This window comes from Eptatretus burgeri, chromosome 17 (genome assembly GCF_056783735.1).
Source record: "Eptatretus burgeri isolate ZD-2024b chromosome 17, Ebu_testis_v1, whole genome shotgun sequence".
Lineage (NCBI taxonomy): Eukaryota > Metazoa > Chordata > Myxini > Myxiniformes > Myxinidae > Eptatretus > Eptatretus burgeri.
The window spans coordinates 54,916,412-54,940,351 of record NC_140977.1 but is presented as its reverse complement, the minus strand read 5'-3'; the positions used below and the strand labels follow the sequence as shown (position 1 = coordinate 54,940,351).

The window sequence follows — 23,940 nt, the reverse complement described above, 5'->3', positions numbered from 1 at the left end:
GAAACAGAGACATTAGGAGATCTGTGGAAGGGAGAGGGATGGGGTGGGGAACATGGGGAATACAAAATGGACATTACAGGGACTTTCAGGAAGGAAAGCAGGGAATGTGAAGGAGGTGGGGTTGGGGTGATTAACGGGGGTAGAAAAGATAATATAACAAATCATAACTACATATGGAAGCCTTTCATCAATCATGACCTGGTAGATCGGGAAGGTTACAAATCGGGATTAATACTTCAAACCATACCGAGATGTAAATGATACCAAGATAGTGGTACACAATGATCGTCATGACAGGATGGCGTAGACTTTAGAGGTAGAGCACTGAACTTTGACCTGTATAGTTTAGGTTCGATCTCCAACTTTGACTATTCATTACAGGATTGGTGCTTCACAGGGAGGGAAGTGCATCACAAAGTGTGCCGTCACGTCGACATACGTTAAGATCTGTGTCCCGTTTGCTGGCATTAGTTGGTGGACATTAAAGATCCCACGCTATCCTTCAGGAAGAGTAGGTGAGCTATCACCAGGACCCTGAACGAATGACTAATTCCTGTCCAAATCTGCTCCAATCAAACATCAAAAGTCTGGCCAGATAATTCGTGAAAAACTTGAGCCAAAAACATTCTCCATTGGCTGACCCAACAATATGGGAATTAGAGGGCTGCGATCGGAGATCGCTGATGGTTCCCGGTATAGCCAACTCGTAACATTAGCAAATTGATCACACATGAAATTCTGTCTCGTAACGAAAACAAACATTTTTTCCCCCCAAAAGTGGGACTCCAAGTCGAAATACTTAATGCCTCCCTCTGGGAACAATAAAAATTTAAAAACTAAACAATGGGGAAATTAAATTATTGAAAAAGTAAAAAAATTGGAAATTGTGGGGAAATTAAATAATTGAAAAAGTAAAAAAATTGGAAATTGTGGGGAAATTAAATAATTGAGCATTGTGTTTTATTTTTATGAAAATTAAATAATTGAAAATTTTGGGGAAAAAATTGAAAATTGGGAAAATTTAGTAATTAAATAATCAGAGAATTGGACCACGTGACCACACAGGTTCCAAGAATCCATCCATCTTCCTCCAGCCATGATCATCCTCTGCTTTGAGAAGTTCATACATGGGCACATGGGCATGCTTCCACTGACCAACCCTGTAGTTGACCCTGTCAACATGAGGAATTAGGGAGTCTCTGCACGGAGGAAGATGAGAAAGTTCAACCTTTGACTTGAATGTCAGCGTTTCCTCTGCACCCACCATCTTCTGCAGCATCAGTGTGCGCACTTCATCCACACTAGAGATGCGAGGATAGCCATACATCAGGCAGACGAACTCTTGCAGACAGTCATACAGCTCGTCTTTCACCCTCCAATATACGCTCAGCTGCTTGAATGCTGCCTGGAACCTTGGGTACTTCTGGAGTTTCTTCAGTGGACCAATCTTTCCTTTGCCTTTGATGGCACTGGTACATCTGGTTAGTTTCTACTTGCCTATGATGTGAACCCTCCACCAAATAAGCAATATGTCTATCTACGTTCTGCAGATTCGTTTCTCACCATCACCGTTGCATGCACCTGAAACCAGAAGAAAATATGATGAAGCAATTGAGGAAAAATCGTTTATAGAGGTAACAATGCTGTTTGGTCAGTTGACATATAGCGAATGATCACCGCTCAACAGACACAAGTCAGGAAGGCCCATACAATGATACAATGCAAAACAAAATCTTAACACCTGAAACAAACAGAAACCTGAAACAAACAGAAAGTATTATTTAGTGTTCGAGGAAGGTAAGGTAAGTATAACACAGCAACAATGGGAAACAGCATAAATTCCTATTATTGTGTTTGATTTAAAATTCAAGCTCCAGGATATTATCACTTAATCAAGCTGCCTCATTTTAGGGTACTTCTACTCCATACATCAGGTGAGTGAGACTATTTTTACCCAGGCCCAATATGGATTAAGAGTTCGAGAAAAACTGACAAACATTGTCACAAGGTTACAAATTTTTTACAAGGAATTACTATTGCTTATACAGTTATCAGATGCAGCTGGGCCGTCTTAAGGCATGGGCGCACTGGGCGGTTTCCCAGGGGCCCCACGGTTGTAGGGGCCCCATGCTGCAATATTGTTCATGAGAGATTTCTTGGCAGAGTGGATAATTACTCGACCTCTTGCTGGAAAGGCCTGGGATTCAAATCCCTTCTCAAATTATATTTATAATATAAATAATTTGTGCATAACTATCTGGCAAATGTTATTTCTTATAATGTTGTTAATCTGCAATAATATTGTATTGTTTACGCAATAATATTGCATTGTTATAATGTTGTTAATCTGACTTGCAGCTGTGGATTTTAATTGCCTAATTGATGCGAGGTTGTGCGTTGGTGTTTGCTTTTGTTTTAACGTTTCATGACAACACTTCGAAGAAGAAAGAATGACTGACGTCAAGTGATTTTCAACTATCAATTGTGTTACACTAATCAAGTCGGTCTGACTTTAATATTTGGCGAGTAAATGTGCTGCGAGATATTTTGATTTTGTTTTAACCACATTGATTTTAGGTGCTTATTCAAAACAGTTACAAAACAAGCGCTCATACGGATTAATCATATGGATGATAGTTAAGCAGGCAATATTTTTTTGATCTATGTACGCTGTCAATAAATAAATACTATACTATACTATAAATATTTGTAATATACTAGTACGAATAAATTATTTTAATTTTGTTGAAAGTACCAATAAATCTATAGGCTTAATTTTATTGACCGTTTTCATTTTTATTCTCGTGGGTGAGTGGGTCGAGGCCCAGTGCATTGCTTAGCCCAGGACCTACAATGCTGTTAAGATGGCCCTGGATGCCAGTAAGCAAGGCCTATACAATATGAAATAAGAGTTACAATGTTGTTGGTCAGTTTATGTGTGGCAATTAACCACCATGGACCAAACATAAGGTATTTATATGTGTATATATACATATATATATATATATATTTATATTTTTACGGGAATCCGCCGCGTTCGGTGTGCGGACGACCGTTCTAGCCAAATCGCGGTCGCATGCCCACTGAAGGCCGCAATCCAGTCGTGACTTTCCGGACCAACCTCAAAATCCAGTCACGGATGCCTGAACACATCATAAACTAGCCAATTCTTCTGTCCACACGCTACAGGGTCGATCGCCGAATTATCGCTGTACCTAATTATTCGCGCGGACAGAAATACCGGGAATTTATACCTCGATGGGACCTGCACAAAAACGAGCCGCTTAAGCGGCTCGTTCCATATGCGAGGCCGAGCGGTTATATATCGCCAAGTTCCGTAGGACGAGATTATTACGTTTATCGGCTTTAATTAGCCAGTTAATTCCCCGAACGCACCATGGCAGTCAATGTGAGGACAGGGACGCAACAAGCAGGTTCACGTTCAACAATGGGTATTTATTTTTACACGTAAGCAGTCAATGAATGGGGGGATATGGGGACAAGACACGAGCAAACGCCTACAGCCGATTGCTATTTCATTTACAGCACGCACTTGATACAATTCTACTTAGAGGGACAAGGCGCCACAGACTTTCATACAAAAAACCAACAAAGAAAAGACACAGGCTCATAAACCTTTAATATTCCTCAGAGCCGGGATGACCGAAGGGGCTCCGAGAGGCCGGGCCGGTTACCTTGCCGCCCTGGTGGCGACTCGATGGGCTTTTGTTTGGCGACCCTGCGTATTTGCTTCTCGCTGTCTCGTTGACAACGCGGCAGCGGTTGTAATGGCGGCTTGGTTGGTCCAGGGCCTGGCAGCACGCTCGACTTTCCACGGCCGTCTCCCCGACTTGGTTGGTCAAGGGCCTGGCAGCGCACCCGACTTTCCACGGCCGCCTTCCGGACGACTCCAACGAACTCAACTACACCGACCAACAACTCCGACCAACTCCTCTCCTCAACTCAAATGTCGCTTTCAACTCAACTCAACTGCTTTCTCGGCGTCCCAACGCGGCTTTTTATCGGGTCTGGGGCGTTCGCCCTCCCTTGCTGGCACGCAGGGGAAAATCCCAGGAGTGATCGGGCTTGCATCTTTTTAGTAACCGCATCCCTGTTTACGCCGTTCTGAGGGACCCGCCCCAACCGTCAATCCTGTTTTCGTCCCAGAATATCGGGGCGGAAGTTGTCGAGTTGTTCTTTTCGGAGCATACTGTTTGTAACGGACGTGGAGAATGCGGCTCCTTTGGCGGTGTTTGTGGAGATGGCGTAGTTGTAGAGATGTTGTTTATTTGAAATAAAATATAGAACAGAATAACGGCGAACTCAAAGATTCACAGCCCGGCACACGAATAAATTCCCTTTATACATCGGTGGGGAAATCTAACCTGGAACACACAATTATCAAAATAACTGACCTCTGGGGAACCTGAATGGTGGTTTGCGAATTTCCACAACCGTAACAATATATATATATATATATATATATATATATATATATATATATATATATATATATATATATATATATATATATATATATATATATGTGATTCCTTAGGCATGTTTTTTTTTAATGTTTTTTCGCCATTTTGAGAAGTATGACCCATAAAGCATGATGGAATATTAAAAATGATATTATAAATAAATTGGTCATGTCAAAATCCAAGATGGCAGCCAAATGGACCCCAAGACCGACTTAATTTTCTTGTTAACATCTAAAAACGTTAACTAGACACCTTAACGATTCTAAAAAAAAAAGTATGTTTTCATAAGTATTCAGGGGGTGTGCATGGGGTCTATTTAGCTGCCCTACTAGTTTCTAAACTTCCTCCCATTTGGTGTGACTCAACGACCTGTATGTCAATGCTTGTTTATCGATGCCAGAGCCGAGTACCTTTACACCATCTTCGTGGTGCCATTCAAATCAAAGGCAGGAAACCCGAGTTTACAAACACCCAGTCGTTTTGATAAGTTGTTGCATTATTTTAGCTTTTCTTTTCCATTGTCAGGATTTCTGATGATCGCTTGCTCCAAAAAAGTCTCGTAACACACACAGACAAACACACCGACACACACACACACACACACACACACACCACACACACACACACACACACGATACTACATATGTGACCTTGCTAAAAAGTAGAGCATTTTGTTGTCACAATCTGTGTGCCTCAATTGAGCGCAACCTTTTCCGTATCTTGATAAAACAACAAGCCGGCCTGTGGAGCGTCCGCTTTGAGGATCACACACACACAATGTGGACCTCGGGTCACTCAACGCGGGTCTAATGGAACGCCATTAGCACACCAGGCCCATTAGAGGCCTTGTTTTGGCCCAGTCGCAGCAGCACTCTGGGTGGAGTTTCCCCCAGTGACAAGGCCTTAATTGTGTACGTGACGTGTGGCCCGTCGACTTGGTGGCGCCGTGGCCATCCACAATCCCCCCTCTTATTGCCGGGACAATGGAGTACGGGATCTCGGCATGTATGTTGTGCTTGCCTTACCCACTATGGTCTAAGCCTCAGCTTTCCTTCCTTTTATTCTCACTGCATCGCTGGCCTCTTCCTTCCATGCGTGGGAACTACCGTACCTTGCACATGGTGGTGGGACAAGGTCGGCGACTGCATGGTTCAATGAGCTGAACTATGGTACGTGATTAGTGGGGTAGCTTTTGTGTTTCGATCTACACCTATGCCCGATCAAAAACATTTACTTCTCATATCAACGCAGAAATATTGGGGTCCATAAATCAGGGGAGGGGAGTTCTTATTTGGGGAGAATAGTACAAAGAAGTCATCGACAAAAACATGTGGATCGTGTAGACATAATTATTACTTTGTACTCCATTATTATGGACCCCACGGCTGGTGTTGGCTTAGCGTGTAAGGTGGCTGGCTTAAGGTCTTGGGGTCTTGAGTTCGAGCAAATGTTGTGGCGTTGAATAAACACCAGGTGGGCTGACTGAGCCTGTCATCCTTCTGAGATCGGTAAAATGAATAGCAGCTTACTGGAATCAGGGGGCACTGCATCAGCGGCACAGCTGCACTCCGAGCAATGATGCAACTGACAGCCACAGCCTGTATTCGAAATAATAATAATAATAATAATGGACCCACCCCCCCCCACTTTTCTTGGCCTATTTCCCTATTTTAAAACTCACTTCCATCCATGATGCTCAGACTTTCAGGCTTATCATGCTTATTGCTTCCCACGTCCCCTTCCATGTCTTCTGTGCTTCCTCCTCGCATCCATCAAACCCTAAATGATGTACAGCACAATGAAATGGAGCAAATGTTATTGTTTGTCGAAATGGACGTGAAGTTTGCTCTGACATTGTAAATCTGCGAGTCTTTGGGACCTGGGATTCTCAGTCTCGAGAATGTGCTGAACTCGATTGGAGGTGCAAACTGTATGTAAGGTGAAACGCATCTCCATGATGACATCAAGCTATTGAATTCATGATTTTTACAATCTCTTACACTCTTTGGTGTTATTTTTGTACTCGTACCTTTGAGGAGCATTTCTTCAATGTTGAAATGTGGACCATCCAGCAGAATGGCAAAGAGGTGTTGTGCTTGACCCTGAACTGTCTCTCATCTGCATTCAGTTACCTGGGATGCAGAAACACAGGCTCATGGAGGAGCTAAGCAACAGAGGGCGGCAGATTCATCGACTGGCGGAGGAACAAAGGAGACGAATACATCACAATTGAGGAGGATAACCAGGTGTGGGATTTCGCAAGAATGCGTGCAACCTGGGTGGGTTGAGGGAGGACGGACTGTTTGCCCATGGAAACGTCAGCGTGGCACCCCAACGATCATGAAGAGGAGGCAAGTTGTCGCCGGCACCCTCAGCGAATTGCAAACTCCTGCCCCAAATTACCTTCAGACGAATGTCATGCCTCGCCAACCAGTTCGTGAAAGACTGGACTAAAAATAAATAAATAAATAAATAAACGTTCCTTTGCCGACCACCCACCCAAGGTGGGAATAATTGGACCTGTTGAAGTAGTAAGAGTAGATGATGATGATGATGATGATGATGATGATGTCGATGGGATGTACCAAACGCTTAATGGACAGTCGGTACTGCGGAAGCAGTTTATTGGCACGGGTCATGCTAGGTGGTTTGCCATTGCCTTTCCAACTAACACTGAACGGATCATGACGTAACAGACAACAACAGGATTCATATATTTATATCTTTAAACTCTGAAAACCCAAAACATTTTTACCTCCGCCACCGAAGGCGAACGAGGTTATGTTTTCACCCCTTTCTGTCTGTTTGATTGTCTGTTTGTTTGTTTGTCTGTTTGTTTGTTAGGTGGTTGCTAGACAACCGTTATTCTCAGGTTTCCCGCCTGTCTGTATGTTTGTATGTAATGGACAGCTCTGGAGGCCAGAGGAGTCAACCGATTTTGATGAAACTTGACTGGTAGGTTCATACCAGGATCTAGTTGTATGCTTTTGAGCACCGTTGCTAAGGACGCCACCGTTGCCACTTTGAAATTTTTGAAAAAAATCCGAAAAATATTAATATATATATATATATCTTTTTTTTCGAAAATCAAAAATCGTCTTCCGCGCTTTTATGCACACTATAATCAACCTCTTTGTCAAAAAATTTCAGCTTGATCCGTCAAAAACTGTATGACTCGTATACAACAATTATATAGTGACCACATATGTCACCTAGCGGCTTGTCTGCTTGTTTGTCTGTCTGTGTGCAGGTTATCTCAAAAAGTTGTGCACGTATCCGGATGAAATTTTGTGGACAGGTTCGGTGTGTGACGTGAACGAACTGATGAGATTTTGGTGAAGATCTGGTTCCGGATCTGGATCTGATAATTTTTTCAGTGATTCTTCACCATTGGGAGATCAGGCTAAACTAATATATAGCATGATATCACAAAAAAGTTGTCGACGGATTCGGATGAAACTTGGTGGACAGGTTGGGTGTGTGGCAAGGACGAATTGATTGGATTTTTGTGAAAATCCGGATCCGGATCTGGATATGACAATTATTTATGTTTTTAAAGTGATTCTTCATGGAAAGTGATTCTACCAAGGGCACTAGATCATGATATTTCAAAAATGTATTGGGCCCGATATGTTCTCGTGGATCAGGCATTACGTGGCGGAGGCATGCGCTCTACCGAGTGCCCTTCTAGTTATTTACTAAAAAACAGTTTATTCCCACGTGGAGATAACAATGTTTGGAAATCCACATGGGGTGAAATCTTATAAGTTTGTATCCTATGATAAAGACATATCATGAGGCACTGAAACTTGTGTTTTTAAAATTCTCATTTCTGTAATTATTTTAACCTTTTGTTTGGGGAAAAAAAATACTTCTTAATTTAAATACTTCACCATCATGAGCTAATATAGTACCGAACATTTTTGTGTTTCTATCAATCATCATCATCATCAAAGAGGATATCAAAGAAACAAGAGTGGTTGTTATATCAGTGAATGAATGTGAAGTGGTTAAATGAATGGTGTTTCTTGGTTTCCACACCTTTACGTGTTCAACATAGGCCTATACTGTCACCTAAGGTTGATGGAGGTTATGTATTCACCACTGTCTGTCTGTCTGTTTGTTTGTTTGTCTGTGAGCAGGATATCTCAAAATGTTGTGGACGGAATCAGATGAAGCTTGGTGGACAAGTTTGGTGTGTGACAAGGACGAATTAGTTCGATTTTGGTGAGGATCCAAATCTTGATACCAGAATATTTTTTTTATAAAAACAAGTAAAAAACTAGAGGGGGAGCACTCAGGAGAGTGCAAAACCTCAGCCGCCAATACTGCTGGGTCACTCAAGTGAACCTTATATCTTATTCATTAAATATGATGTCAACAGTGCTGACAGAGTTATAGTTCTTTTCTCCAACATTTTTTTGGGGGGTGGTGGGGGCGTTGGAAATCACTTAAAACATGTAAAAATGCAAAAAAAAAAAATCGAAATTTTGTTGAAAAAAAAGTTGCAAAAATTTTTTTTCTCCAACAATTTTTTTTGGGGGGGGGGGGGGGGTTGGAAATCACTTAAAACATGTAAAAATGCAAAAAAATAAAAAAAAATTCTCAAACAATTTTTTTTAGGGGGGGGTTGGAAATCACTTAAAATATGTAGAAATGCAAAAAAAAAATTTTTTTTCTCTAAATTTTTTTGTGGGGGGGGGGACCAAGTCCAAAATCTAATGGCATGATCCTTGGACCATACCTAACCCCCCCCCCCCACCAAGTTTCATCGAAATGCGTCGAGGAGTTTTTCTGTAATACTGTTCACAAACAAACAAACAAACAGAAAGGGGTGAAAACAGTAACCTCCATCCATCTTCCAAGATGGCGGAGGTTAATAAAAATAAATGTCACAGCCCCCGTTGTTTTAGTAATTTTGCTGAACGGAGTTTAAGGGATATCCCATATTTATGTACAACTAAAATGGCCGCCAGTCTACCAGTCGGCTATCTTTGATGATGAGATCACAAAATAAAGACAAGGGCACGTGTATTCCATCATGTACTGTGTTTGTGCCAAATTTCAACAAAATCAAACCATGCATTTCGAAGAAATGGTTGGGGACACATTTGAGGAACAAAATGGTGGCCAGTCGGCCATCTTGGATCAGACGTAAAAAATAAATGATGTGCATATGCAAGTCATCATTCATTATATCTGGGTTCCATGTTTAAACAACATTTGTAAATGCATGTCCGAGAAAAGGACGTGTTCGACACCGGGGTTTTTACAACTAAATTGGCCGTCAGTCGGCCGTCTTTGATCGCATCGCAAAACAAAATAATGTGCTTATGTATACCATCAGTTGGTGTCTGTGCCACGTACGGATAAAATCGGTCCATATATGTCCGAGATATGGTTGCGGACGCATCCACGCACGCACCGACATAAAAATTGAGACCAAATCCATCAGTCCCCCGTTTCAGACTAAGTCCAACGGGGGTGAATAAAGTGATTCTTCACCATTGACTGATAGGACAAAAACGATATATAGCACAACATCTCAAAATGTTGTGGACGGATTCTGACGAAACTTGGTGGATGAGTTGGATGTGTGACCACAAGAAGTTGATTATATTTTGGTTAAGGTCCGGATGCCGGTCGGGCTATCAGTGGGATACAAAAACATAAACTGTTCGGCCTGGCGGAGGGATACGCTCTCCCGAGTGCCATTCTAATGTTACATTAAATCATCCATCCATCGGAACCATACTCCGTTCAGAGCGTTGGTGCTGCCGAAGCAGTCTCCTTGGCTATTACGCACAATCCTGGACGGGTCACCACTCCGACACAGCATACCAGCAAGCTGGCACTCATTTTGCTGACCTCGGAAGGATGACAGGCAGAGTGAACCCCACCTGGTATTAATTCAACAGCAGAGGGGGATTTGAACTTAGGATCCTCGGATCCCAAGCCCACCACCCTAACCATTAAGCCAACACCAGGCATACATTAAATCATACGGTATTGGAACTCTAACCATTCACGACAACTCCGCAAATGGCCCGAGAAACACATCTCGCTTTGTGATTCTCCCGCCTTGGTTCCAGCGAAGGGCAAGCCACCGCCCGACGTAGCCAACAGACGCGACATGTCACGGTCAAAGGTCTTAACAACACTGTTCAGTGTTTAACAAAAGCTTTTGTAATTGTCTCCAAGACGTAGAATCGCAAGAATTGACCTTTTAAAGCAAAATTGAAATCCCATCTCGTATGTACCGAGTTGGCTGGAAATGAATGGTCATGTTGAACATCATTATTTGGGTTTTAGAATGCCACGGTTCCTGACTTTACGGGTCATCAAGATGGTGTAATATCTCTCATGGGTGGTGCGACCTGCCTGGTGAGCTTAACTCAGTTCAGACCCTGACGTGGATGCTCCACCATTTGTGTCAGAACAATTCTCAGAGCACATCTTCATGATGTCCACTTGAAACATCCTAATCATCACATCGGAGATTTGACTCATGAAAGCTCAGAGGGGAACACCCTCCTGATACTAATGAAGCTATCCAGCCCATCCTCGGACCAATCTCCACAGTATTATATACACATGTATGTGTGTGGCATTCTGGGGACCATAGGGTCCAAATGAGCCATTTGTAGTCACATGACCAACAAAGGTGGATTCTCTGAACTGTAGATGGAGGATTATTAGTCTTTACTCCTGAGTTGGCCCACGGGAGCAAGGAAGGATGATTGTTGTTTAACAAAGTACATGGTGTTCATGGAATACGTACCTCGAACAGTCTTGAGAAGGACTTGGTGCGAGCGAACTCTTCTGGCGGAAAATTTGTAATAATATTGCATCCATCGTAAACTTTTGATAAATGTGTACAAATGACGCTTTAGAAAGTGTGTTCCACCGTTCATTCAAAATATTTCACAAAGTAGATTTTATTCTTGTTCTCGAGTGTTTTTTTTTTATAACTATCAAGGCTGATAAAGATGCCAGAATAGATCGATGAAGTATAAATCAGGAGATCCTTAAAACGCCATATTGTACTTTCTTCTTCTGTTTCTTCACTCTTTTTCACAAGCCGAGCACAGTAAAGGCTGAAGCGATCACAATGGTTCTAATTTCTAACGCGAGGAAGTGGCATTGTCTTAGGGCATTAGGATTTGTTTAATTCACCAGGTAAGTTCTCAGGGGGCTGTGCACCATCCAAGTAATATGTGCGATATCAAATGGTCATCTAACATGTCCATCCATCCATCCATCCATTGGGACCATACTCCGCTCAGAGCGTTGGTGCTGCCGAAGCAGTGTCCTTGGCTATTGAGCACAATCCTGAACAGGGCGCCACTCCGACACAGGATACCAGAAAGCTGGCACTCATTTTGCCGACCTCGGAAGGATGACAGGCAGAGTCAACCCCACCTGGTATTAATTCAACAGCAGAGTGGGATTTGAACTCAGGATCCGAGGATCCCAAGGCCACCACCCCAACCATTAACCCAACACCAGGCATGACATATAACATAACATGTGGTAAAGTTTAAATTTCCTCCGTTGAACGGTTTTCTATGTAGACTCAATATGTTCGATATCAAATGGTCATACAACATGTGGTAAAGTTTAAATTTCTTCCGTTGAACGGTTTTTGATGTACACTCAATATGTTCTATATCACATGGTCATGTAACTTGTGGTGAAGTTTAAATTTCCTCCGTTGAACGGTTTTTGATGTACTCTCAGTATGTTCTATATCACATGGTCATGTAACATGTGGTAAAGGTTAAATTTCGTCCGTTGAACGGTTTTTGATGTACTCTCAATATGTTCTATATCACATGGTCATGTAACATGTGGTGAAGTTTTAATTTCCTCCGTTGAACGGTTTTTGATGCACACTCAATATGTTCTCTATGAAATGGTCATGTGACATGTGGTAAAGTTTAAATTTCCTCCATTGAACGGTTTTTGATGTACACTCAATATGTTCTCTATCAAATGGTCATGTAACATGTGGTGAAGTATAAATTTCCACCGTTGAACGGTTTTTGATGTACTCTCAATATGTTCTATATCAAATGTTCATGTAACATGTGGTAAAGTTTAAATTTCCTCCATTGAACGGTTTTTGATGTACTCTCAATATGTTCTATATCAAATGTTCATGTAACATGTGGTAAAGTTTAAATTTCCTCCGTTGAACGGTTTTCTATGTACACTCAATATGTTCGATATCAAATGGTCATACAACATGTGGTAAAGTTTAAATTTCTTCCGTTGAACGGTTTTTGATGTACACTCAATATGTTCTATATCACATGGTCATGTAACTTGTGGTGAAGTTTAAATTTCCTCCGTTGAACGGTTTTTGATGTACTCTCAATATATTCTATATCACATGGTCATGTAACATGTGGTAAAGGTTAAATTTCCTCCGTTGAACGGTTTTTGATGTACTCTCAATATGTTCTATATCACATGGTCATGTAACATGTGGTGAAGTTTTAATTTCCTCCATTGAACGGTTTTTGATGTACACTCAATATATTCTCTATCAAATGGTCATGTAACATGTGGTGAAGTTTAAATTTCCTCAGTTGAACAGTTTTTGATGTTCACTCAATATGTTCCATTTAAAATGGTCATAATACATGTGGTGAAGTTTAAATTTCTTCCGTTGAACGGTTTTTGATGTACACTCAATATGTTCGATATCAAATGGTCATACAACATGTGGTAAAGTTTAAATTTACTCCATTGAACGGTTTTTGATGTACTCTCAATATGTTCAATATCACATGGTCATGTAACATGTGGTGAAGTTTAAATTTCCTCCGTTGAACGGTTTTTGATGTACTCTCAATATGTTCTATATCACATGGTCATGTAACATGTGGTAAAGTTTAAATTTCCTCCGTTGAACGGTTTTTGATGTACTCTCAATATGTTCTATATCACATGGTCATGTAACTTGTGGTGAAGTTTAAATTTCCTACGTTGAACGGTTTTTGATGTACACTCAATATGTTCTCTATCAAATGGTCAAGTAACATGTGGTAAAGTTTAAATTTCCTCCGTTGAACGGTTTTTGATGTACTCTCAATATGTTCTATATCACATGGTCATGTAACTTGTGGTGAAGTTTAAATTTCCTCCGTTGAACGGTTTTTGATGTACTCTCAATATGTTCTATATCACATGGTCATGTAACATGTGGTAAAGGTTAAATTTCCTCCGTTGAACGGTTTTTGATGTACTCTCAATATGTTCTATATCACATGGTCATGTAACATGTGGTGAAGTTTTAATTTCCTCCGTTGAACGGTTTTTGATGCACACTCAATATGTTCTCTATCAAATGGTCATGTGACATGTGGTAAAGTTTAAATTTCCTCCATTGAACGGTTTTTGATGTACACTCAATATGTTCTCTATCAAATGGTCATGTAACATGTGGTGAAGTTTAAATTTCCTCAGTTGAACAGTTTTTGATGTTCACTCAATATGTTCTATATAAAATGGTCATACTACATGTGGTAAAGTTTAAATTTACTCCATTGAACGGTTTTTGATGTACTCTCAATATGTTCAATATCACATGGTCATGTAACATGTGGTGAAGTTTAAATTTCCTCCGTTGAACGGTTTTTGATGTACTCTCAATATGTTCTATATCACATGGTCATGTAACATGTGGTAAAGTTTAAATTTCCTCCGTTGAACGGTTTTTGATGTACTCTCAATATGTTCTATATCACATGGTCATGTAACATGTGGTGAAGTTTTAATTTCCTCCGTTGAACGGTTTTTGATGTACACTCAATATGTTCTCTATCAAATGGTCAAGTAACATGTGGTAAAGTTTAAATTTCCTCCGTTGAACGGTTTTTGATGTACTCTCAATATGTTCTATATCACATGGTCATGTAACATGTGGTGAAGTTTTAATTTCCTCCGTTGAACGGTTTTTGATGTACACTCAATATGTTCTATATCACATGGTCATGTAACTTTTGGTAAAGTTAAAATTTCCTCCGTTGAACGGTTTTTGATGTACTCTCAATATGTTCTATATCACATGGTCATGTAACATGTGGTAAAGTTTAAATTTCCTCCGTTGAACAGTTTTTGATATTCACTCAATATGTTCTATATAACATGGTCATGTAACATCTGGTGAAGTTTAAATTTCCTCCGTTGAACAGTTTTTGATGTACACTCAATATGTTCTCTATCAAATGGTCATACAACATGTGGTGAAGTTTAAATTTCCTACGTTGAACGGTTTTTGATGTACACTCAATATGTTGTCTATCAAATGGTCAAGTAACATGTGGTAAAGTTTAAATTTCCTCCGTTGAACGGTTTTTGATGTACACTCAATATGTTCTCTATCTAATGGTCATGTAACATGTGTTGAAGTTTAAATTTCCTCCGTTGAACGGTTTTTGATGTACTCTCAATATGTTCTATATCACATGGTCATGTAACATGTGGTGAAGTTTAAATTTCCTCTATTGAACGGTTTTTGATGTACACTCAATATGTTCTATATCACATGGTCATGTAACATGTGGTGAAGTTTAAATTTCCTCCGTTGAACGGTTTTTGATGTACTCTCAATATGTTCTATATCACATGGTCATGTAACATGTGGTGAAGTTTAAATTTCCTCCGTTGAACGGTTTTTGATGTACTCTCAATATGTTCTGTATCACATGGTCATGTAACATGTGGTGAAGTTTAAATTTCCTCCGTTGAACGGTTTTCATTGGACACTCAATATTGTTGCGGTTCCACAAAACTGCACACCTCTAAACTAAGGCAATGACACCCAATATACAGTGATCCCCAGGCAGTTATTTTGTTAGTCTTCGTGCAGTCAGACCTTTCCATCATGTTTCGTGGGTTAATGGGATGAAGTGTGTTGCGTGGGTTTTATAGTTAGGTCGATAAACTATATCTCTGTCTCCTATTCAGATTTCTCATCCAACCCTTTCGTTCTCGCCATGGTACAAATCATACCAGCATACACACACGTCATGCAAACTGCGATGAGTCATAAGCACACCGTGATGCCTCCTGTGATTGGGAACCAATAAACTCCCTTCTCTATAAACACCACACAACACGCACACGCGCATCACGCGCCATTATTCCGTTCAAATCTGCGTGCCAATTTCTAACCGCTATCTCACCTTGTTTCACACCTCGCTCATCAAACCTCACCGTTTCGACCACAGACGCCTCCCGCACCCCCTCGTACCACTGCATCACTACAATTCGCCACTATGCAGAGGAGTACCACATGACTCGGACTGCGCGACGTTAATAGCTCGACCGCATCTTGCAGGGGATGTCCTGGGTGGGCATGCGGGATTGATATGAGCCTCGTCCATTTGCTAAACCACAGCAACAGGGGGGTGGCGATGAGGGATCGTGGGAAGGGCGATCCGGGAGTTTGGTGCAGGGCCCGGGTGTGCATTTTGCCTCATGAGAGGGGGCCCGTGGGTGGCGGGTGTGCATTGCTATTCGGCATTCAGACTGCACTCGGAGCACGTTCAGGGCCGGGTGTCGGCTCACACTCTACGTTGAGTCAGGAGCTCCGGGCCGTGTCGAGCCGGATGGGCATCTGAGACCGTTTCCGGCCCTGGTAGCCTGGCAGGGCGTGGCTCGGGCCGCTGTGGTCCAATAGAGAAGCAGGATTGGGGTCATAGCGCATCGCTCTCGGGTCGTCACCCCACCCTTCCCCCGGGGCTTATTTTATTTTATTTATTTATTTTTTTCCTCGTCACAAACCATCACCGGGAGTTCCCCAAATCCACATTATTCGATTTATTGAAATCTGTTTATCCGTTCTCAAGTTATAACACGACAGACAAACAGACAGGTTGGTGTGTGTGTGTGTGTGTGTGTGTGTGTGTGTGTGTGTGTGTGTGTGTGTGTGTGTGTGTGTGTGCGTGCGTGCATTATTCAGTGAAAGTTGCTTCAAAATAATCCAAACGTACGGGAAAATTCGAATTTTTTTTCAATCAGACAAAAACATTAACCTGGGCGGTGTATAGGCAACACGTTGGGTGCCGCGATGCTAGTCTACCTTTATCTTCCTGATGTTTTTTTTTTTTTTCCTTTCTTTGTTTTTAAGATGTGCATGTTGAGGTGAACTGAAGAACACAAGAAACGTCATGAATGAAGTGATAAAATGCAAAAAAACCCGACAATGTTGTATCTCGTTTCGTTTCGTTGTAACGTTTACAGCCTGAACTTCGCACTTCAGGCGAAAAGGATCTTCATGTCATCTCTGGTAAGTTTACCCAATCAAATTTTTTGAATAAATCAATAAATTGTTGAACTCATTTTACTCTTTTCGTTTCTTGAAGCGTCTGGTACGAACGACAAGTCAGGACGTCCCGAATTAAACCACCTGAAGTATTTAAACCGAGTGTAAGAATAAAAGGCTTGGTTGGTTTTGTTTTTTTTTTTTGCTCTGTGGTGGTATTTTTGTCCCTTGCGATTCTGCTCGTGATAAATAATTACTGAAGGTTTAAAAACAATTCAAAATCCGAGTACATTATTATAAAATCTGTGGTAATTGTTTATATACTAGTGCGTGCCCGGAGGTGCGAAAAAAAACAAAAAACTTTCAAACCGCGCGCCACAAACAACAACCACACAGGCCGTTCCTTCGCTCTCGCGTTCTCGCAACAACCACACCTCCACACACAGAGTTAATTAAAATACAAATTAAAATCAAGTTTACCTCCCTGTCTTTGCTTGCCATGACATTCGCTGCCATGTAACCGGCACAGCCCGTGACGTCATCGTCGGCCGGCCGCGCACCGGCCAACGCAGCAACGTGTCCTGTCATTGGTTGGTAAATAAATGGCCATAACTTGGGAACCACTTGTCCAATTAATATCAAACCTTGAAAAGGCACATACTCAGGTCCCCAGCAATATAGCTGGCAAGTTTCCATTAAATCGGACCAGTGGTTGTCGAGAAACAGCGGTCACACACACACACACACACACACACACACACACACACACACACACACACACACACACACACACACACACACACACACACACACACACACACACACTGCTGGAATTATAGATAGATTATGAGCAGTCAGCAGCCTCGGTCCTTCACTTCATGTCAATAAAGCAGCATGGTGGTCCACGTGCGGGGAAAGTCTCGAATGGGAATCAGACGAAGACAGCCAACCCGTATTGGTAATCCTCAGACGAAGACAGCCAACCCCGATTGGTAATCCTCAGACGAAGACAGCCAACCCATATTGGTAATCTTCAGACGAAGACAGCCAACCCGTATTGGTAATCTTCAGACGAAGACAGTCAACCCCGATTGGTAATCCTCAGACGAAGACAGCCAATCCGTATTGGTAATCTTCAGACGAAGACAGCCAACCCGTATTGGTAATCTTCAGACGAAGACAGCCAACCCGTATTGGTAATCCTCAGACGAAGACAGCCAACCCGTATTGGTAATCTTCAGACGAAGACAGCCAACCCGTATTGGTAATCTTCAGACGAAGACAGCCAACCCGTATTGGTAATCTTCAGACGAAGACCGTCAACCCCGATTGGTAATCCTCAGACGAAGACAGCCAACCCATATTGGTAATCCTCAGACGAAGACAGCCAATCCGTATTGGTAATCCTCAGATGAAGACAGCCAACCCGTATTGGTAATCTTCAGACGAAGACAGCCAACCCGTATTGGTAATCTTCAGACGAAGACAGCCAACCCGTATTGGTAATCCTCAGACGAAGACAGCCAACCCGTATTGGTAATCCTCAGACGAAGACAGCCAACCCGTATTGGTAATCTTCAGACGAAGACAGCCAACCCGTATTGGTAATCCTCAGATGAAGACAGCCAACCTGTGTTGGTAATCCTCAGACGAAGACGGCCAACCCATATTGGTAATCTTCAGACGAAGACAGCCAACCTGTATTGGTAATCCTCAGACGAAGACAGCCAACCCGTATTGGTAATCCTCAGACGAAGACAGCCAACCCGTATTGGTAATCCTCAGACGAAGACAGCCAACCTGTATTGGTAATCCTCAGACGAAGACAGCCAACCCGTATTGGTAATCCTCAGACGAAGACAGCCAACCCGTATTGGTAATCTTCAGACGAAGACAGCCAACCCGTATTGGTAATCCTCAGACGAAGACAGCCAACCCGTATTGGTAATCTTCAGACGAAGACAGTCAACCCCGATTGGTAATCTTCAGACGAAGACAGCCAACCCGTATTGGTAATCTTCAGACGAAGACAGCCAACCCGTATTGGTAATCTTCAGACGAAGACAGCCAACCCGTATTGGTAATCCTCAGATGAAGACAGCCAACCTGTATTGGTAATCCTCAGACGAAGACGGCCAACCCATATTGGTAACCATAACCAGTGAAGCAAAATCTCTCAACATGACGCGTAACTGTTGAATCTCTGGGTTTGACTACCATGGACAGTTTGGACCAATGTCCGTGTAACAGAAACGGCATTTAAATAAGGATTTAAATAAAATAAAATTAAATGTCGTAAATACCAAACTGATTTTGAGTCTGAAAAAGAAAGTTTACAATCGACGTCTATGTTCGGCAGTGACACGTGGTCAAGAACGAGGCTCATGGAAGAGTTACGTGATGAAGGGTACGAACTGACCGGAGGGCAGAGGGGAAATAGTTGGACGCAATAAGTAAGGGAATGAACAAACGGGAAAAGAGGAGAGAGGGAGAGAGAGAGGAGGAACGACTGCAAGTCTGCAATGGGAAAGTAAGAGGGATGGTTTCGGAAGGGGTTGGTGGGGGTGATAATGGAAGATGACATGAGATGGTGATGCATCCCCCTGCTTGAATGGTTGGAGGGAAGAGTGGGTTAAAACAGCCTCTGACGGAGAATATAAAAGAGCTATTAAACGGTGTTGAATCGACAAAACAAAGATAAACCAAAACGGCGCTCGGTAGAGCGCGTGCCTCCGTCCGGGCTGAACATTTTACATTTTGTATCCAACTGAGAGGTCGGATCTGAATCTGGATCTGCACCAAATCGAATCTGCTTGTTCTGTTTGTGGATTCGTACCTGAACCAAAATTGAATCGGCTTGTTCTGAATGTGGATTCGTACCTGAACCAAAATTGAATCGGCTTGTTCTGAATGTCGATTCGTACCTGAACCAAAATCAAATAGGCTTGTCCTGTATGTGGATTCGTACCTGAACCAAAATTGAATCGGCTTGTCCTGTATGTAGATTCGTACCTGAACCAAAATCGAATCGGCTTGTTCTGTGTGTGGATTCGGACCTGAACCAAAATCAAATCGGCTTGTTCTGTATGTGGATTCGGACCTGAACCAAAATCAAATAGGCTTCTCCTGTATGTGGATTCGTACCTGAACCAAAATCAAATAGGATTGTCCTGTATGTGGATTCGTACCTGAACCAAAAACAAATAGGCTTGTCCTGTATGTGGATTCGTACCTGATCCAAAATCGAATCGGCTTGCTCTATATGTGGATTCGTACCTGAACCAAAATCAAATAGGATTGTCCTGTATGTGGATTCGTACCTGAACCAAAATCGAATCGGCTTGCTCTGTATGTGGATTCGTACCTGAACCAAAATCGAATCGGCTTGTTCTGAATGTGGATCTGGACCCGAACTAAAATGAAATCGGCTTGTTCTGTATGTAGATCCGGACCTGAACCAAAATCGAATCTGCTTGTTCTTGTCACATAACCAATTCATCCACCGAGTTTTGTCATAACTCGTCCACAATTTTTTGAAGTGTCGTGCTATATAAATGTCGTTTTTGGCCCAATCTCAGTATCGTCCTTAGGCTATTCTGGAAAAAAAAATCGTCGCCAAGTCTGGCATATTAGGTTTCTGGGTCTTATTTTGTAGGTTTGTACAGTACAAAAAATATTAGACCGGGGAACCTTCTCAAAAAGTGTCCAAACTATGAGAAAAATGGCATTTTCCAAAATGGCCGCCATCAATTTTCACGAAATTCATTTTCAAATTATCTCAACTTTTAAACCTGCTAGAAATAAAATTTAGGTATCAACTTAGGCTTTTGGTGTCAATGAATCCAATGAACTACATATCAACTACATTTGCTCATTTGTTTATGAAAAAAAATCAAAATGGCCACCATTTTAGTGCCAAACACGCATATTTTGCGACACATGTCGATCCAAATTGATTTTCAAGGATAGTGTGTAAATATATTATATTTTATATACTATTTATATATTTGCAGGTATGGTGAACATAAGATGGGATGAGTGTGTCTGCTGTGGGTACAGTTCTGCACCAGGGAAGGAACAAACATTCAAGAAGGAGCCTGGACAAAACTATGTGATTCTGCAAAGTGACAAAAAGACCATGTGTATGATCAACTACGTCCGTACATGGAAGGAACTCATCCATTACCAGTCGAAGTATGCAGTATCATCCGTCACCAGCATTGCTACAAGTCATACACATTAGAGAAGGAGATTTTCAAGTTTTCAAGTTGCTGCTTAAAGGAACAGGGAATGCAGCCATTGTTCACTGGGTTGTGGATACATATCCATTGGTCTCCATAAAGCATGCCGAGCATGCACGGAGAGATGACGTCGTAGGTGGTTTTCCTCTGTTCCAAAGAACAACTACCACTGCTCTTCAGAGTACAGAAGAACAAGGCGTGGTCATACATCAATGCGACGAGTATTGCTGAAAACCTAGGTCCTGATGTATGTGCTGGTCTACCTGGAATGCATGCATTCAGTGGATGTGATTCCACAAGTAGATTCGCTGGACATGGAAAGAAATCATCACTGAACCTTCTGGAAGGAAATGACGAATTCTGCCAGGCCATGAAGACACTTGGAGAGAGCTTTGATCCAGATGATGAAACACTGAAGCAGACAGAGAAGGCGATACAGACAAAGGCGATGCAGACAGAGAATACAGGCGATATGTCACCTGTACCATTCATCGCAATGTAGCAACACAAACGATGTACGCAGTGAAAAATGGAATAGACACACAACAGATATCACCAAGCTTCCTCCATGCCATGACAGTTCGCTCGGCGGATATGCATAATTGCGCTATCAGACTGCTATCTGGGAGAGAAGCCTGAAAAGAGAAATGGAAGCCCCTTCCCCGCATGGCCACGGTTGGGCTGTACATAGAGGCGACATATTCATTGTTTGGATGTCCCAACCACGTGCACCTAGTAAAGTGCTGGATCTTGTCAAGTGTTCTTGCAAATCTTCCACTCCGTGCAGCACGAAGAGATGTCGATGTAGACAACAGGGACGTGCGTGAATGGTAGTATGCATGTGTAGCAACGACTGCTGCAACACAGAAGATGTTGCCACAAGTGACGACAGTGACATTGAATGAATGCATTATTTAGACATTGGAAGAATGCATGTACATATTCTACAGAACACTTACACTAAATGAGTGCATGTTCCGGTACACAGATGATTTTGTATGATTACCTGCCGGTGGGCTAGTGTATATATGATTGCGAGTTATTTGTCTGTAATGTATAATAAATACTTTTTGTTGAATTTGTCTTAGTTATATTTACATAAAACATTCAAGAAAACAATCAGTGATTGTAACAGCATTTATACAATATGGAATATGCCAATCTGGAGCTTAACGGCAATACGAAAATGAATACAAACAGCATTGCATCACTATCTCAGAATATCCATGATGAAATGGTTTTTGGCATTTAAATGCTTCCATTTTGACTTATTTGACAAAAAGAAATGAATATAGGTAGTTGAAATGCATGTAATTGGAATCCTTGACCCCAAAAACCTAAGTTTAGATAACTAAATTTTATTTCTAGGAGGTTTAGAAGTTGAGAAAACTTTAAAATGAATTTCGTGAAAATTGATGGTGGCCATTTTGGAAAATGCCATTTTTCTCATAGTTTGGACACTTTTTGAGAAGGTTCCCCGGTCTAATATTTTTTCTACTATATAAACCTACAAAATGAGATCAAGAAACCTAATATGCCAGACTTGGCCACGAAAACTCATTTTAAGCCTCTCCTGAAAAATAGCCTGAGGACTAATAGTGAAGAATCACTTAAAAATTCTCGTAACTGGATTTAAATTCTGGTCCTCACCAAAATTGAATCAATTCTTCCTTATTCCACACCCGACCTGTCCACAAAGTTTCATCCGAATCTGTCAATAACGTTTTGATATATCGATATATACGTGGTGTGTTCAAAAAGTATCCAACCTTAATTTTTCGATCCGCAAGATTCAACAGGCCTTCGGGAACGAAGCAATGGGCACCACACAGATAAAAGAGTGGTACAACCGTTTCAAAGATGGTCGCACATCAGTGGAAAGTGAAGCACCTTCTGGTGGACCCTCAACATCCCAAAATGAGATCGTCATTGACGAAGTGAGGACCCTGCTGATGCAGGATCGTCGAATCACGATCAGAGAACTTGCAGACGAGGCGGGCGTCAGCATTGGATCCGTTCATTCCATTGTGACTGAGGATTTGGGCTTAAGGAGAATCTCAGCGAAGTTCGCGCCAAAGCTGCTAACGATCGAGCCGAAGCAACTCCGTTTGGAGATTGCACAGGACATGCTGGAGACTCTGAACAGCGATCCCAACTTCTTCAACACAGTGATCACTGGCGATGAGACCACAGTGATCCGTCATTTTGTCAAAAACGAAAATCCGACGGCGCTCACTTACACTTCCTCACTCATCGGCTGTCTGTCGGCGACTGACAGCTTCTGCAGGCGGGAAAATATTCACGCATACGGATTAGGATCGCCTACATACGTGCACCAAAGCACGCCTCCCTAGCTTCATTTGTTTACGCACGAAAAATTAAGGTTGGATACTTTTTGAACACACCTCGTATGTATGTATATATATATATATATATATATATATATATATATATATATATATATATATATATATATATATATATATATATATATATATATCTCTCTCTCTATATATATATATATATATATATATATATATATATCTCTCTCTCTATATATATATATATATATATATATATATATATATATATATATATATCTCTCTATATATATATATATATATATATATATATATATATCTCTCTATATATATATATATATATATATATATATATATATCTCTCTATATATATATATATATATATATATATATATATATATATATATATATATATATATATATATATATATATATATATATATATATATATATATATATATATATATATATATATATATATATATATATATATATATATATATATATATATATATATATATATATATATATATATATATATATATATATATATATATATATATATATATATATATATATATATATATATATATATATATATATATATATATATATAT

The 23,940-nt window shown here is 41.1% G+C and overlaps 1 long non-coding RNA gene across 1 annotated transcript; it reads right to left on the bottom strand.

Annotated features, from left to right (window-relative positions):
• Positions 1-932: 932 nt before the first annotated feature.
• LOC147010154 (uncharacterized) lies at positions 933-17,426 on the bottom strand. Its single transcript, XR_015052759.1, has 4 exons — positions 17,242-17,426; positions 6,514-6,616; positions 6,166-6,263; positions 933-1,581 (listed from the first exon to the last, which is right to left on the bottom strand). It is a non-coding gene; the product is annotated as an uncharacterized LOC147010154 (long non-coding RNA).
• Between the last annotated feature and the right edge of the window lie 6,514 nt (positions 17,427-23,940).